The sequence below is a fragment of the Mustela lutreola genome, chromosome 12 (genome assembly GCF_030435805.1).
Source record: "Mustela lutreola isolate mMusLut2 chromosome 12, mMusLut2.pri, whole genome shotgun sequence".
NCBI classification, from domain to species: Eukaryota; Metazoa; Chordata; class Mammalia; order Carnivora; family Mustelidae; genus Mustela; species Mustela lutreola.
The window spans coordinates 100,527,599-100,542,801 of NC_081301.1; positions in this window are offsets into that span (position 1 = coordinate 100,527,599).

Here is a 15,203-nt window from a genome sequence, read left to right on the forward strand (position 1 = left end):
TGAGGGTTGTCCGAAGCACCAGAGGGGCCGATGGAGACTGCCTGGCTGGGAGATGCGTGGCTGCGGGTCTAATGGTTTCCGATATGAAGGCCATGAGGGACAGGACCCCGGAAGCAGGTTGGGGAAGCAGGCGAGTGTCCCAGACTTGACATCGTGATGAGCCTGGCCCCATGGTAGAGCGCAGGGATGGGACCCCTGCAAGTCGAGGATCCACGGGCGTTGTCCTCGCTGCATTCCATCTTGTGGAGGGCCCCTTGGCGGCGATCGGGTGCGGGCACTCACCATGCCCTTCAAGGCCCCGAGGTGGGGGCGGCCCAGTAGACGTGCGGCGCCCGAATGACTTCGCCGGGCTTTTTCCGGCCAATTCTCACGAGCGTTCTGCCCAAACCAGGATTGGTTTGGGCAGAACGCTCGTGAGAATTGCCCGGCGTAGGGCAGCCCTTTGGACCGCCGTGCTCTCCACGACCCAGGGCCCTTTCTCGCCCAGGGCATGTTGCTGCCGCCAAGAAATGGCTCGGAAAAGACGCGGCCAACCCCGGCACGACGGCGCATTGGAGCGTTCCCGGAGCAGAGTTGAAGACCAGGTGGTGGCCTGGTGTGCGCCTCTGTCTTTCGGTTCGATGGGCCGGCCAAGGATGGGGATGACCTCATCTTGGTCATACAGGTTTATCTCACTCTGAGGGTCGTCCGAAGCACCAGAGGTGCCGATGGAGACTGCATGGATGGGAGATGCGTGGCTGCGGGTCTAAGGGTTTCCGATATGGAGGCCATGAGGGACAGGACCCCGGAAGCAGGTTGGGCAAACAGGCGAGTGTCCCAGACCGGACTTCGTGATGGGCCTGGCCCCATGGTAGAGCGCAGGGATGGGCCCCTGCAAGTCGAGGATCCACGGGCGTTGTCCTCGCTGCATTCCATCTTGTGGAGTGCCCCTTGGCGGCGATTGGGTGCGGGCACTCACCATGCCCTTCAAGGCCCCGAGGTGGGGGCGGCCCAGCAGACGTGCGGGGCCCGAAAGACTTCGCCGGGCTTTTTCCGGCCAATTCTCACGAGCGTTCTGCCCAAACCAGGATTGGATTGGGCAGAACGCTCGTGAGAATTGGCCGGCGTAGGACAGCCCTGCGGACCGCCGTGCTCTCCAAGGCCCAGGGCCCTTTCTCGCCCAGGGCATGTTTCTGCCGCCAAGAAATGGCTCGGAACAGACGCGGCCAACCCGGCACGTCGGCGCATTGGAGCGTTCCCGGAGCAGAGTTGAAGAACGGGTGGAGGCCTGGTGTGCGCCTCTGTCTTTCGGGTAGATGGGCTGGCCAAGGATGGGGATGACCTCATCTTGGTCATACAGGTTTATCTCACTCTGAGGGTCGTCCGAAGCACCAGAGTGGCCGATGGAGACTGCGTGGTTGGGAGATGCGTGGCTTCGGGTCTATGGGTTTCCGATATGGAGGCCATGATGGACAGGACCACGGAAGCAGGTTGGCGAAGCAGGCGAGTGTCCCAGACCGGACTTCGTGTTGGGCCTGGCCCCATGGTAGAACGTAGGAATGGGACCCCTGCATGTCGAGGATCCACGGGCGTTGTCCTCGCTGCATTCCATCTTGTGGAGTGCCCCTTTGCGGCGATCGGGTGCGGGCACTCACCATGCCCTTCAAGGCACCGTGGCGGGGGCGGCCCAGCAGACGTGCGGCGCCCGAATGACTTCGGCGGGCTTTTTCCGGCCAATTCTCACGAGCGTTCTGCCAAAGCAGGATTGCTTTGGGCAGAACGCTCGTGAGAATTGGCCGGCGTAGGACAGCCCTGCGGACCGCCGTGCTCTCCATGGCCAGGGCCCTTTCTCGCCCAGGGCATGTTGCTGCCGCCAAGAAATGGCTCGGAAAAGACGCGGCCAACCCCGGCACGACGGCACATTGGAGCGTTCCCGGAGCAGAGTTTAAGAACGGGTGGTGGCCTGGTGTGCGCCTCTGTCTTTCAGGTCGATGGGCCGGCCAAGGATGGGGATGACCTCATCTTGGTCATACAGGTTTCTCTCACTCTGAGGGTTGTCCGAAGCACCAGAGGGGCCGATGGAGTCTGCGTGGTTGGGAGATGCGTGGCTGCGGGTCTAAGGGTTTCCGATATGGAGGCCATGAGGGACAGGACCCTGTAAGCGGGTTGGGGAAGCAGGCGAGTATCCCAGACCGGACTTCGTGATGGGCCTGGCCCCATGGTAGAGCGCAGTGATGGGACGCCTGCAAGTCCAGGAGCCACGGGCGTTGTCCTCGCTGCATTCCATCTTGTGGAGTGCCCCTTGGCGGTGATCGGGTGCGGGCACTCACCATGCCCTTCAAGGCCCCGAGGTGGGGGCGGCCCAGCAGACGTGCGGCGCACGAATGACTTCGGCGGGCTTTTTCCGGCCAATTCTCACGAGCGTTCTGCCCAAACCAGGTCGCTCGTGTGAATTGGCCAGCATAAGGCAGCCCTGCGGACCGCCGTGCTCTCCATGGCCCAGGGCCCTTCCTCGCCCAGGGCATGTTGCTGCCGCCAAGAAATGCCTCGGAAAAGACGCGGCCAACCCCGGCACGACGGCGCATTGGAGCGTTCCCGGAGCAGAGTTGAAGACAGGGTGGTGGCCTGGTGTGCGCCTCTGTCTTTCGGGTCGATGGGCCGGCCAAGGATGGGGATGACCTCATCTTGGTCATACAGGTTTATCTCACTCTGAGGGTTGTCCGAAGCAACAGAGGGGCCGATGGAGACTGCGTGGTTGGGAGATGCGTGGCTGCGGGTCTAAGGGTTTCCCATATGGAGGCCATGAGGGACAGGACCCCGTAAGCGTGTTGGGGAAGCAGGCGAGTATCCCAGACCGGACTTCGTGATGGGCCTGGGCCCATGATAGAGCGCAGGGATGGGACCCCTGCAAGTCGAGGATCCACGGGCGTTGTCCTCGCTGCATTCCATCTTGTGGAGTGCCCCTTGGCCGCGATCGGGTGCGGGCACTCACCATGCCCTTCAAGGCCCCGAGGTGGGGGCGGCTCAGCAGACGTGCGGCGCACGAATGACTTCGGCGGGCTTTTTCCGGCCAATTCTCACGAGCGTTCTGCCCAAACCAGGTCGCTCGTGTGAATTGGCCAGCGTAAGGCAGCCCTGCGGCCCGCCGTGCTCTCCATGGCCCAGGGCCCTTTCTCGCCCAGGGCATGTTGCTGCCGCCAAGAAATGCCTCGGAAAAGACGCGGCCAACCCCGGCACGACGGCGCATTGGAGCGTTCCCGGAGCAGAGTTGAACCGGGTGGTGGCCTGGTGTGCGCCTCTGTCTTTCGGGTCGATGGGCCGGCCAAGGATGGGGATGACCTCATCTTGGTCATACAGGTTTCTCTCACTCTGAGGGTTGTCCGAAGCACCAGAGGGGCCGATGGAGATTGCGAGGTTGGGAGATGCGTGGCTGCGGGTCTAAGGGTTTCCGATATGGAGGCCATGAGGGACAGTACCCCGGAAGCTGGTTGGGGAAACAGGCGAGTGTCCCAGACCGGACTTCGTGATGGGCCTGGCCCCATGGTAGAGCGCAGGGATGGGACCCCTGCAAATCGAGGATCAACGGGCGTTGTCCTCGCTGCATTACATCTTGTGGAGGGCCCCTTGGCGGCGATCGGGTGCGGGCACTCACCATGCCCTTCAAGGCCCCAAGGTGGGGGCGGCCCAGCAGACGTGCGGCGCCCGAATGAATTCGCCGGGACTTCTCCGGCCAATTCTCACGAGCGTTCTGCCCAAACCAATCCTGGTTTGGGCAGAACGCTCGTGAGAATTGGCCGGTGTAGGGCAGCCCTGCGGACCGCCGTGCTCTCCATGGCCCAGGGCCCTTTCTCGCCCAGGGCATGTTGCTGCCGCCAAGAAATGGCTCGGAAAAGACGGGGCCAACCCCGGCACGACGGCGCATTGGAGCGTTCCCGGAGCAGAGTTGAAGAACGGGTGGTGGCCTGGGGTGCGCCTCTGTCTTTCGGGTTGATGGGCCGGCCAAGGATGGGGATGACCTCATCTTGGTCATACAGGTTTATCTCACTCTGAGTGTTGTCCGAAGCACCAGAGGGGCCGATGGAGACTGCGTGGTTGGGAGATGCGTGGCTGCGGGTCTAAGGGTTTCCGATATGGAGGCCATGAGGGAGAGGACCCCGGAAGCTGGTTGGGGAAACAGGCGAGTGTCCCAGACCGGACTTCGTGATGGGCCTGGCCCCATGGTAGAGCGCAGGGATGGGACCCCTGCAAATCGAGGATCCACGGGCGTTGTCCTCGCTGCATTCCATCTTGTGGAGGGCCCCTTGGCGGCGATCGGGTGCGGGCACTCACCATGCCCTTCAAGGCCCCGAGGTGGGGGCGGCCCAGCAGACGTGCGGCGCACGAATGACTTCGGCGGGCTTTTTCTGGCCAATTCTCACGAGCGTTTTGCCCAAACCAGGTCGCTCGTGTGAATTGGCCAGCGTAAGGCAGCCCTGCGGATCGCCGTGCTCTCCATGGCCCAGGGCCCTTTCCCGCCCAGGGCATGTTGCTGCCGCAAAGAAATGCCTCGGAAAAGACGCGGCCAACCCCGGCACGACGGGGCATTGGAGCGTTCCCGGAGCAGAGTTGAAGACCGGGTTTTGGCCTGGTGTGCGCCTCTGTCTTTCGGGTAGATGGGCCGGCCAAGGAATGGGATGACCTCATCTTGGTCATACAGGTTTATCTCACTCTGAGGGTTGTCCGAAGCACCAAAGGGGCCGATGGAGACTGCGTGGTTGGGAGATGCGTGGCTGCGGGTCTAAGGTTTTCCGATATGGAGGCCTTGAGGGACAGGACCCCGTAAGCGGGTTGGGGAAGCAGGCGAGTATCCCAGACCGGACATCGTGATGGGCCTGGCCCCATGGTAGAGCGCAGGGATGGGACCACTGCAAGTCGAGGATCCACGGGCGTTGTCCTCGCTGCATTCCATCTTGTGGAGTGCCCCTTGGCGGCGATCGGGTGCGGGCACTCACCATGCCCTTCAAGGCCCCGATGTGGGCGCGGCCCAGCAGACGTGCGGCGCCCGATTGACTTCGGCGGGCTTTTTCCGGCCAATTCTCACGAGCGTTCTGCCCAAACCAGGATTGGTTTGGGCAGAACGCTCGTGAGAATTGGCCGGCGTAGGGCAGCCCTGCGGACCGCCGTGCTCTCCACGACCCAGGGCACTTTCTCGCCCAGGGCATGTTGCTGCCGCCAAGAAATGCCTCGGAAAAGACGCGGCCAACCCCGGCACAACGGCGCATTGGAGCGTTCCCGGAGCAGAGTTGAAGAACGGGTGGTGGACTGGTGTGCGCCTCTGTCTTTCGGGTCGATGGGCAGGCCAAGGATGGGGATGACCTCATCTTGGTCGTACAGGTTTATCTCACTCTCTGGTTGTCCGAAGCACCAGAGGGGCCGATGGAGACTGCGTGTTTGGGAGATGCGTGGCTGCGGGTCTAAGGGTATCCGATATGGAGGACATGAGGGACAGGACCCCGGAAGCAGGTTGGGGAAACAGGCGAGTGTCCCAGAGCGGACTTCGTGATGGGCCTGGCCCCATGCTAGAGAGCAGGAATGGGACCCCTGCAAGTCGAGGAACCACGGGCGTTGTCCTCGCTGCATTCCATCTTGTGGAGGGCCCCTTGGCGGCGATCGGGTGCGGGCACTCACCATGCCCTTCAAGGCCCCGAGGTGGGGGCGGCCCAGCAGACGTGCGGCGCCCGAATGACTTCGCCGGGCTTTTTCCGGCCAATTCTCACGAGCGTTCTGCCCAAACCAGGATTGGTTTGGGCAGAACGCTCGTGAGAATTGGCCGGCGTAGGTTAGCCCTGTGGACCGCCGTGCTCTCCATGGCCCAGGGCCCTTTCTCGCCCAGGGCATGTTGCTGCCTCCAAGAAATGGCTCGGAAAAGACGGGGCCAACACCGGCACGACGGCGCATTGGAGCGTTCCCGGAGCAGAGTTGAAGAACGGGTGGTAGCCTGGTGTGCGCCTCTGTCTTTAGGGTCGATGGTCCGGACAAGGAATGGGATGACCTCATCTTGGTCATACAGGTTTATCTCACTCTGAGGGTTGTCCGAAGCACCAGAGGGGCCGATGGAGACTGCGTGGTTGGGAGATGCGTGGCTGCGGTTCTAAGGGTTTCCGATATGGAGGCCATGAGGGACAGGACACCGGAAGCGGGTTGGGGAAGCAGGCGAGTGTCCCAGATCGGACTTCGTGATGGGCCTGGGCCCATGGTAGAGCGCGGGGATGGGACCTCTGCAAGTCGAGGATCCACGGGCGTTGTCCTCGCTGCATTCCATCTTGTGGAGTGCCCCTATGCGGCGATCGGGTGCGGGCACTCACCATACCCTACAAGGCCCCGAGGTGGGGGCGGCCCAGCAGTCGTGCGGCGCCCGAATGACTTCGCCGGGCTTTTTCCGGTCAATTCTCACGAGCGTTCTGCCCAAACCAGGATTGGTTTGGGCAGAACGCTCGTGAGAATTGGCCGGCGTAGAACAGCCCTGCGGACCGCCGTGCACTCCATGGCCCAGGCTTCTTTCTCGCCAAGGGCATGTTGCTGCCGCCAAGAAATGGTTCGGAAAAGACGCGGCCAACCCCGGCACGACGGCGCATTGGAGCGTTCCCGGAGCAGAGTTGAAGAACGGGTGGTGGCCTGGTGTGCGCCTCTGTCTTTCGGGTCGATGGGCCGGCCAAGGATGGGGATGACCTCATCTTGGTCATACAGGTTTCTCTCACTCTGAGGGTTGTCCGAAGCACCAGAGGGGCCGATGGAGACTGCGAGGTTGGGAGATGCGTGGCTGCGGGTCTAAGGGTTTCCGATATGGAGGCCATGAGGTACAGTACCCCGGAAGCAGGTTGGGGAAACAGGCGAGTGTCCCAGACCGGACTTCGTGATGGGCCTGGCCCCATGGTAGAGCGCAGGGATGGGACCCCTGCAAATCGAGGATCCACGGGCGTTGTCCTCGCTGCATTCCATCTTGTGGAATGCCCCTTGGCGGCGACCGGGTGCGGGCACTCACCATGCCCTTCAAGGCCCCGAGGTGGGGGCGGCCTAGCAGACGTGCGGCGCCCGAATGACTTCGCCGGGTCTTTTCCGGCCAATTCTCACGAGCGTTCTGCCCAAACCAGGATTGGTTTGGGCAGAACGCTCGTGAGAATTGGCCGGTGTAGGGCAGCCCTTCGGACCGCCGTGCTCTCCATGACCCAGGGCCCTTTCTCGCCCAGGGCATGTTGCTGACGCCAAGAAATGCCTCGGAAAAGACGCGGCCAACCCCGGCACGACGGGGCATTGGAGCGTTCCCGGAGCAGAGTTGAAGACCGGGTGGTGGCCAGGTGTGCGCCTCTGTCTTTCGGGTCGATGGGCCGGCCAAGGAATGGGATGACCTCATCTTGGTCATACAGGTTTATCTCACTCTGAGGGTCGTCCGAAGCACCAGAGGGGCCGATGGAGACTGCGTGGTTGGGAGATGCGTGGCTGCGGGTCTAAGGTTTTCCGATATGGAGGCCTTGAGGGACAGGACCCCGGAAGCAGGTTGGGCAAACAGGCGAGTGTCCCAGACCGGACTTCGTGATGGGCCTGGCCCCATGGTAGAGCGCAGGGATGGGACCCCTGCAAGTCGAGGATCCACGGGCGTTGTCCTCGCTGCATTCCATCTTGTGGAGTGCCCCTTGGCGGCGATCGGGTGCGGGCACTCACCATGCCCTTCAATGCCCCGAGGTGGGGGCTGCCCAGCAGACGTGCGGCGCCCGAATGACTTCGCAGGGCTTTTTCCGGTCAATTCTCACGAGCGTTCTGCCCAAACCAGGATTGGTTTAGGCAGAACGGTCGTGAGAATTGGCCGGCGTAGGGCAGCCCTGCGGATCGCCGTGCTCTCCACGACCCAGGGCCCTTTCTCGCCCAGGGCATGTTGCTGCCGCCAAGAAATGGCTCGGAAAAGACGCGGCCAACCCCGGCACGACGGCGCATTGGAGCGTTACCGGAGCAGAGTTGAAGAATGGGTGGTGGCCTGGTGTGCAAATCTGTCTTTCGGGTCGATGGGCCGGGCAAGGATGGGGATGACCTCATCTTGGTCATACAGGTTTCTATCACTCTGAGGGTTGTCCGAAGCACCAGAGGGGCCGATGGAGACTGCCTGGCTGGGAGATGCGTGGCTGCGGGTCAAAGGTTTCCGATATGAAGGCCATGAGGGACAGGACCCCGGAAGCAGGTTGGGGAAGCAGGCGAGTGTCCCAGACTTGACATCGTGATGAGCCTGGCCCCATGGTAGAGCGCAGGGATGGGACCCCTGCAAGTCGAGGATCCACGGGCGTTGTCCTCGCTGCATTCCATCTTGTGGAGTGCCCCTTGGCGGCGATCGGGTGCGGGCACTCACCATGCCCTTCAAGGCCCCGAGGTGGGGGCGGCCCAGCAGACGTGCGGCGCCCGAATGACTTCGCCGGGCTTTTTCCGGCCAATTCTCACGAGCGTTCTGCCCAAACCAGGATTGGTTTGGGCAGAACGCTCGTGAGAATTGCCCGGCGTAGGGCAGCCCTTTGGACCGCTGTGCTCTCCACGACCCAGGGCCCTTTCTCGCCCAGGGCATGTTGCTGCCGCCAAGAAATGGCTCGGAAAAGACGCGGCCAACCCCGGCACGACGGCGCATTGGAGCGTTCCCGGAGCAGAGTTGTAGACCAGGTGGTGGCCTGGTGTGCGCCTCTGTCTTTCGGTTCGATGGGCCGGCCAAGGATGGGGATGACCTCATCTTGGTCATACAGGTTTATCTCACTCTGAGGGTCGTCCGAAGCACCAGAGGTGCCGATGGAGACTGCATGGATGGGAGATGCGTGGCTGCGGGTCTAAGGGTTTCCGATATGGAGGCCATGAGGGACAGGACCCCGGAAGCAGGTTGGGCAAACAAGCGAGTGTCCCAGACCGGACTTCGTGATGGGCGTGGCCCCATGGTAGAGCACAGGGATGGGCCCCTGCAAGTCGAGGATCCACGGGCGTTGTCCTCGCTGCATTCCATCTTGTGGAGTGCCCCTTGGCGGCGATTGGGTGCGGGCACTCACCATGCCCTTCAAGGCCCCGAGGTGGGGGCGGCCCAGCAGACGTGCGGCGCACGAATGACTTCGCCGGGCTTTTTCCGGCCAATTCTCACGAGCATTCTGCCCAAACCAGGATTGGTTTGGGCAGAACGCTCGTGAGAATTGGCCGGCGTAGGACAGCCCTGCGGACCGCCGTGCTCTCCTTGGCCCAGGGCCCTTTCCAGCCCAGGGCATGTTGCTGCCGCCAAGAAATGGCTCGGAAAAGACGCGGCCCACCCCGGCACGCCGGCGCATTGGAGCGTTCCCGGAGCAGAGTTGAAGAACGGGTGGTGGCCTGGTGTGCGCCTCTGTCTTTCAGGTAGATGGGCCGGCCAAGGATGTGGATGACCTCATCTTGGTAATACAGGTTGATCTCCCTCTGAGGGTTGTCTGAAGCACCAGAGGGGCCGATGGAGACTGCGTGGTTGGGAGATGCGTGGCTGCGGGTCTAAGGGTTTCCCATATGGAGGCCATGAGGGACAGGACCCCGGAAGCAGGTTGGGGAAGCAGGCGAGTGTTTCAGACCGGACATCGAGATGGGCCTGGCCCCGTGGTAGAGCGCAGGGATGGGACCCCGGCAAGTCGAGGATCCACGGGCGTTGTCCTCGCTGCATTCCATCTTGTGGAGTGCCTCTTGGCGGCGATCGGGTGCGGGCACTCACAGTGCCCTTCAGGGCCCCGAGGTGGGGGCGGCCCAGCAGACGTGCGGCGCCCGAATGACTTCGCCGGGCTTTTTCCGGCCAATTCTCACGAGCGTTCTGCCCAAACCAATCCTGGTTTGGGCAGAACGCTCGTGAGAATTGGCCGGCGTAGGACAGCCCTGCGGACCGCCGTGCTCTCCATGGCCCAGGGCCCTTTCTCGACCAGGGCATGTTGCTGCCGCCAAGAATTGGCTCGGAAAAGACGCGGCCCACCCCGGCACGCCGGCGCATTGGAGCGTTCCCGGAGCAGAGTTGAAGATCGGGTGGTGGCCTGGTGTCCGCCTCTGTCTTTCGGTAGATGGGCCGGCCAAGGATGGGGATGACCTCATCTTGGTCATACAGGTTGATCTCACTCTGGGGGTTGTCCGAGGCACCAGACGGGCCGATCGAGACTGTCTGGTTGGGAGATGCATGGCTGCGGTCTAAGGGTTTCCCATATGGAGTCCATGAGGGACAGGAACCCGGAATCATGTTGGGGAAGCAGGCGAGTGTTCCAGACCGGACTTCGTGATGGGCCTGGCCCCGTGGTAGAGCGCAGGGATGGGACCCGTGCCAGTCGAGGATCCACGGGCGTTGTCCTTGCTGCATTCCATCTTGTGGTGTGCCTCTTGGCGGCGATCGGGTGCGGGCACTCACAGTGCTCTTCAGGGCCCCGAGGTGGAGGCGGCCCACCAGACGTGCGGCGCTCGAATGACTTCGCCGGGCTTTTCCGGCCAATTCTCACGAGCGTTCCGGACTTCGTGATGGGCCTGGCCCCGTGGTAGAGCGCAGGGATGGGACCCCGGCAAGTCAAGGATCCACGGGCGTTGTCCTCGCTGCATTCCTTTTGTGGAGTGCCTCTTGGCGGCGATCGGGTGCGGGCACTCACAGTGCCCTTCAGGGCCCGAGGTGGGGGCAGCCCAGCAGACGTGCGGCGCCCGAATGACTTCGCCGGGCTTTTTCCGGCCAATTCTCACGAGCGTTCTGCCTGTTCTTGATCATACAGGTTTATATCACTCTGAGGGTTGTCCGAAGCACCAGAGGGGCCGATGGAGACTGCGTGGTTGGGAGATGCGTGGCTGCGGGTCTAAGGGTTTCCCATATGGAGGCCATGAGGGACAGGACCCCGGAAGCAGGTTGGGGAAGCAGGCGAGTGTTCCAGACCGGACTTCGTGATGGGCCTGGCCCCGTGGTAGAGCGCAGGGATGGGACCCGTGCCAGTCGAGGATCCACGGGCGTTGTCCTTGCTGCATTCCATCTTGTGGTGTGCCTCTTGGCGGCGATCGGGTGCGGGCACTCACAGTGCTCTTCAGGGCCCCGAGGTGTAGGCGGCCCACCAGACGTGCGGCGCCCGAATGACTTCGCCGGGCTTTTTCCGGCCAATTCTCACGAGCGTTCTGCCCAAACCAGAACGCTCGTGAGAATTGGCCGGCGTAGGACAGCCCTGCGGACCGCCGTGCTCTCCATGGCCCAGGGCCCTTTCTCGCCCAGGGCATGTTGCTGCCGCCAAGAAATGGCTCGGAAAAGACGCGGCCCACCCCGGCACGCCGGCGCATTGTAGCGTTCCCGGAGCAGAGTTGAAGAACGTGTGGTGGCCTGGTGTGCGCCTCTGTCTTTCGGGTAGATGGGCCGGCCAAGGATGGGGATGACCTCATCTTGGTCATACAGGTTTATCTCACTCTGAGGGTTGTCCGAAGCACCAGAGGGGCCGATGGAGACTGCGTGGTTGGGAGATGCGTGGCTGCGGGTCTAAGGGTTTCCCATATGGAGGCATGAGGTACAGGATCCCGGAAGCAGGTTGGGGAAGCAGGCGAGTGTTCCAGACCGGACTTCGAGATGGGCCTGTCCTCGTGGTGGAGCGCAGGGATGGGACCCCGGCAAGTCGAGGATCCACGGGCGTTGTCCTTGCTGCATTCCATCTTGTGGAGTGCCTCTTGGCGGCGATCGGGTGCGGGCACTCACAGTGCCCTTCAGGGCCCCGAGGTGGGGGCGGCCCAACAGACGTGCGGCGCCCGAATGACTTCGCCGGGCTTTTTCCGGCCAATTCTCACGAGCGTTCTGCCCAAACCAGGATTGGTTTGGGCAGAACGCTCGTGAGAATTGGCGGGCGTAGGACAGCCCTGCGGACCGCCGTGCTCTCCATGGCCCAGGGCCCTTTCTCGCCCAGGGCATGTTGCTGCCGCCAGGAAATGGCTCGGAAAAGACGTGGCCCACCACGGCACGCCGGCGCATTGGAGCGTTCCCGGAGCAGAGTTGAAGAACGGGTGGTGGCCTGGTGTGCGCCTCTGTCTTTCGGGTAGATGGGCCGGCCAAGGATGGGGATGACCTCATCTTGGTCATACAGGTTGATCTCACTCTGAGGGTTGTCCGAAGCACCAGAGGGGCCGATGGAGACTGCGTGGTTGGGAGATGCGTGGCTGCGGGTCTAAGGGTTTCCCATATGGAGGCCATGAGTGACAGGACCCCGGGAGCAGGTTGGGGAAGCAGGCGAGTGTCCAGACCGGACTTCGTGATGGGCCTGGCCTCGTGGTGGAGCGCACGGATGGGACCCCGGCAAGTCGAGGATCCACGGGCGTTGTCCTCGCTGCATTCCATCTTGTTGAGTGCCTCTTGGCGGCGATCGGGTGCGGGCACTCACAGTGCCCTTCAGGGCCCCGAGGTGGGGGCGGCCCAGCAGACGTGCGGCGCCCGAATGACTTCGCCGGGCTTTTTCCGGCCAATTCTCACGAGCGTTCTGCCCAAACCAGGATTGGTTTGGGCAGAACGCTCGTGAGAATTGGCCGGCGTAGGATAGCCCTGCGGACCGCCGTGCTCTCCTTGGCCCAGGGCCCTTTCTCGCCCAGGGCATTTTGCTGCCGCCAAGAAATGGCTCGGAAAAGACGCGGCCAACCCCGGCACGACGGCGCATTGGAGCTTTCCCGGAGCAGAGTTGAAGAACGGGTGGTGGCCTGGTGTGCGCCTCTGTCTTTCGGGTCGATGGGCCGGCCAAGGATGGGGATGACCTCATCTTGGTAATACAGGTTGATCTCCCTCTGAGGGTTGTCCGAAGCACCAGAGGGGCCGATGGAGACTGCGTGGTTGGGAGATGCGTGGCTGCGGGTCTAAGGGTTTCCCATATGGAGGCTATGAGGGACAGGACCCCGGAATCATGTTGGGGAAGCAGGCGAGTGTTCCAGACCGGACTTCGTGATGGGCCTGGCCCCGTGGTAGAGCGCAGGGATGGGACCCCGGCAAGTCGAGGATCCACGGGCGTTGTCCTCGCTGCATTCCATCTTGTGGAGTGCCTCTTGGCGGCGATCGGGTGCGGGCACTCACAGTGCCCTTCAGGGCCCCGAGGTGGGGGCGGCCCAGCAGACGTGTGGCGCCCGAATGACTTCGCCGGGCTTTTTCCGACCAATTCTCACGAGCGTTCTGCCCAAACCAGGATTGGTTTGGGCAGAAAGCTCGTGAGAATTGGCCGGCGTAGGACAGCCCTGCGGACCGCCGTGCTCTCCATGGCCCAGGGCCCTTTCTCGCCCAGGGCATGTTGCTGCCGCCAAGAAATGGCTCGGAAAAGACGCGGCCAACCCCGGCACGCCGGCGCATTGGAGCGTTCCCGGAGCAGAGTTGAAGAACGGGTGGTGGCCTGGTGTGCGCCTCTGTCTTTCAGGTAGATGGGCCGGCCAAGGATGGGGATGACCTCATCTTGGTAATACAGGTTGATCTCCCTCTGAGGGTTGTCCGAAGCACCAGAGGGGCCGATGGAGACTGCGTGGTTGGGAGATGCGTGGCTGCGGGTCTAAGGGTTTCCCATATGGAGGCCATGAGGGACAGGACCCCGGAAGCAGGTTGGGGAAGCAGGCGAGTGTTTCAGACCGGACTTCGAGATGGGCCTGGCCCCGTGGTAGAGCGCAGGGATGGGACCCCGGCAAGTCGAGGATCCACGGGCGTTGTCTTCGCTGCATTCCATCTTGTGGAGTGCCTCTTGGCGGCGATCGGGTGCGGGCACTCACAGTGCCCTTCAGGGCCCCGAGGTGGGGGCGGCCCAGCAGACGTGCGGCGCCCGAATGACTTCGCCGGGCTTTTTCCGGCAAATTCTCACGAGCGTTCTGCCCAAACCAATCCTGGTTTGGGCAGAACGCTCGTGAGAATTGGCCGGCGTAGGACAGCCCTGCGGACCGCCGTGCTCTCCATGGCCCAGGGCCCTTTCTCGACCAGGGCATGTTGCTGCCGCCAAGAATTGGCTCGGAAAAGACGCGGCCCACCCCGGCACGCCGGCGCATTGGAGCGTTCCCGGAGCAGAGTTGAAGTCGGGTGGTGGCCTGGTGTCCGCCTCTGTCTTTCGGTAGATGGGCCGGCCAAGGATGGGGATGACCCCATCTTGGTCATACAGGTTGATCTCACTCTGGGGGTTGTCCGAGGCACCAGACGGGCCGATCGAGACTGTCTGGTTGGGAGATGCGTGGCTGCGGTCTAAGGGTTTCCCATATGGAGTCCATGAGGGACAGGAACCCGGAATCATGTTGGGGAAGCAGGCGAGTGTTCCAGACCGGACTTCGTGATGGGCCTGGCCCCGTGGTAGAGCGCAGGGATGGGACCCGTGCCAGTCGAGGATCCACGGGCGTTGTCCTTGCTGCATTCCATCTTGTGGTGTGCCTCTTGGCGGCGATCGGGTGCGGGCACTCACAGTGCTCTTCAGGGCCCCGAGGTGGAGGCGGCCCACCAGACGTGCGGCGCTCGAATGACTTCGCCGGGCTTTTCCGGCCAATTCTCACGAGCGTTCCGGACTTCGTGATGGGCCTGGCCCCGTGGTAGAGCGCAGGGATGGGACCCCGGCAAGTCAAGGATCCACGGGCGTTGTCCTCGCTGCATTCCTTTTGTGGAGTGCCTCTTGGCGGCGATCGGGTGCGGGCACTCACAGTGCCCTTCAGGGCCCGAAGTGGGGGCAGCCCAGCAGACGTGCGGCGCCCGAATGACTTCGCCGGGCTTTTTCCGGCCAATTCTCACGAGCGTTCTGCCTGTTCTTGATCATACAGGTTTATGTCACTCTGAGGGTTGTCCGAAGCACCAGAGGGGCCGATGGAGACTGCGTGGTTGGGAGATGCGTGGCTGCGGGTCTAAGGGTTTCCCATATGGAGGCCATGAGGGACAGGACCCCGGAAGCAGGTTGGGGAAGCAGGCGAGTGTTCCAGACCGGACTTCGTGATGGGCCTGGCCCCGTGGTAGAGCGCAGGGATGGGACCCGTGCCAGTCGAGGATCCACGGGCGTTGTCCTTGCTGCATTCCATCTTGTGGTGTGCCTCTTGGCGGCGATCGGGTGCGGGCACTCACAGTGCTCTTCAGGGCCCCGAGGTGTAGGCGGCCCACCAGACGTGCGGCGCCCGAATGACTTCGCCGGGCTTTTTCCGGCCAATTCTCACGAGCGTTCTGCCCAAACCAGAACGCTCGTGAGAATTGGCCGGCGTAGGACAGCCCTGCGGACCGCCGTGCTCTCCATGGC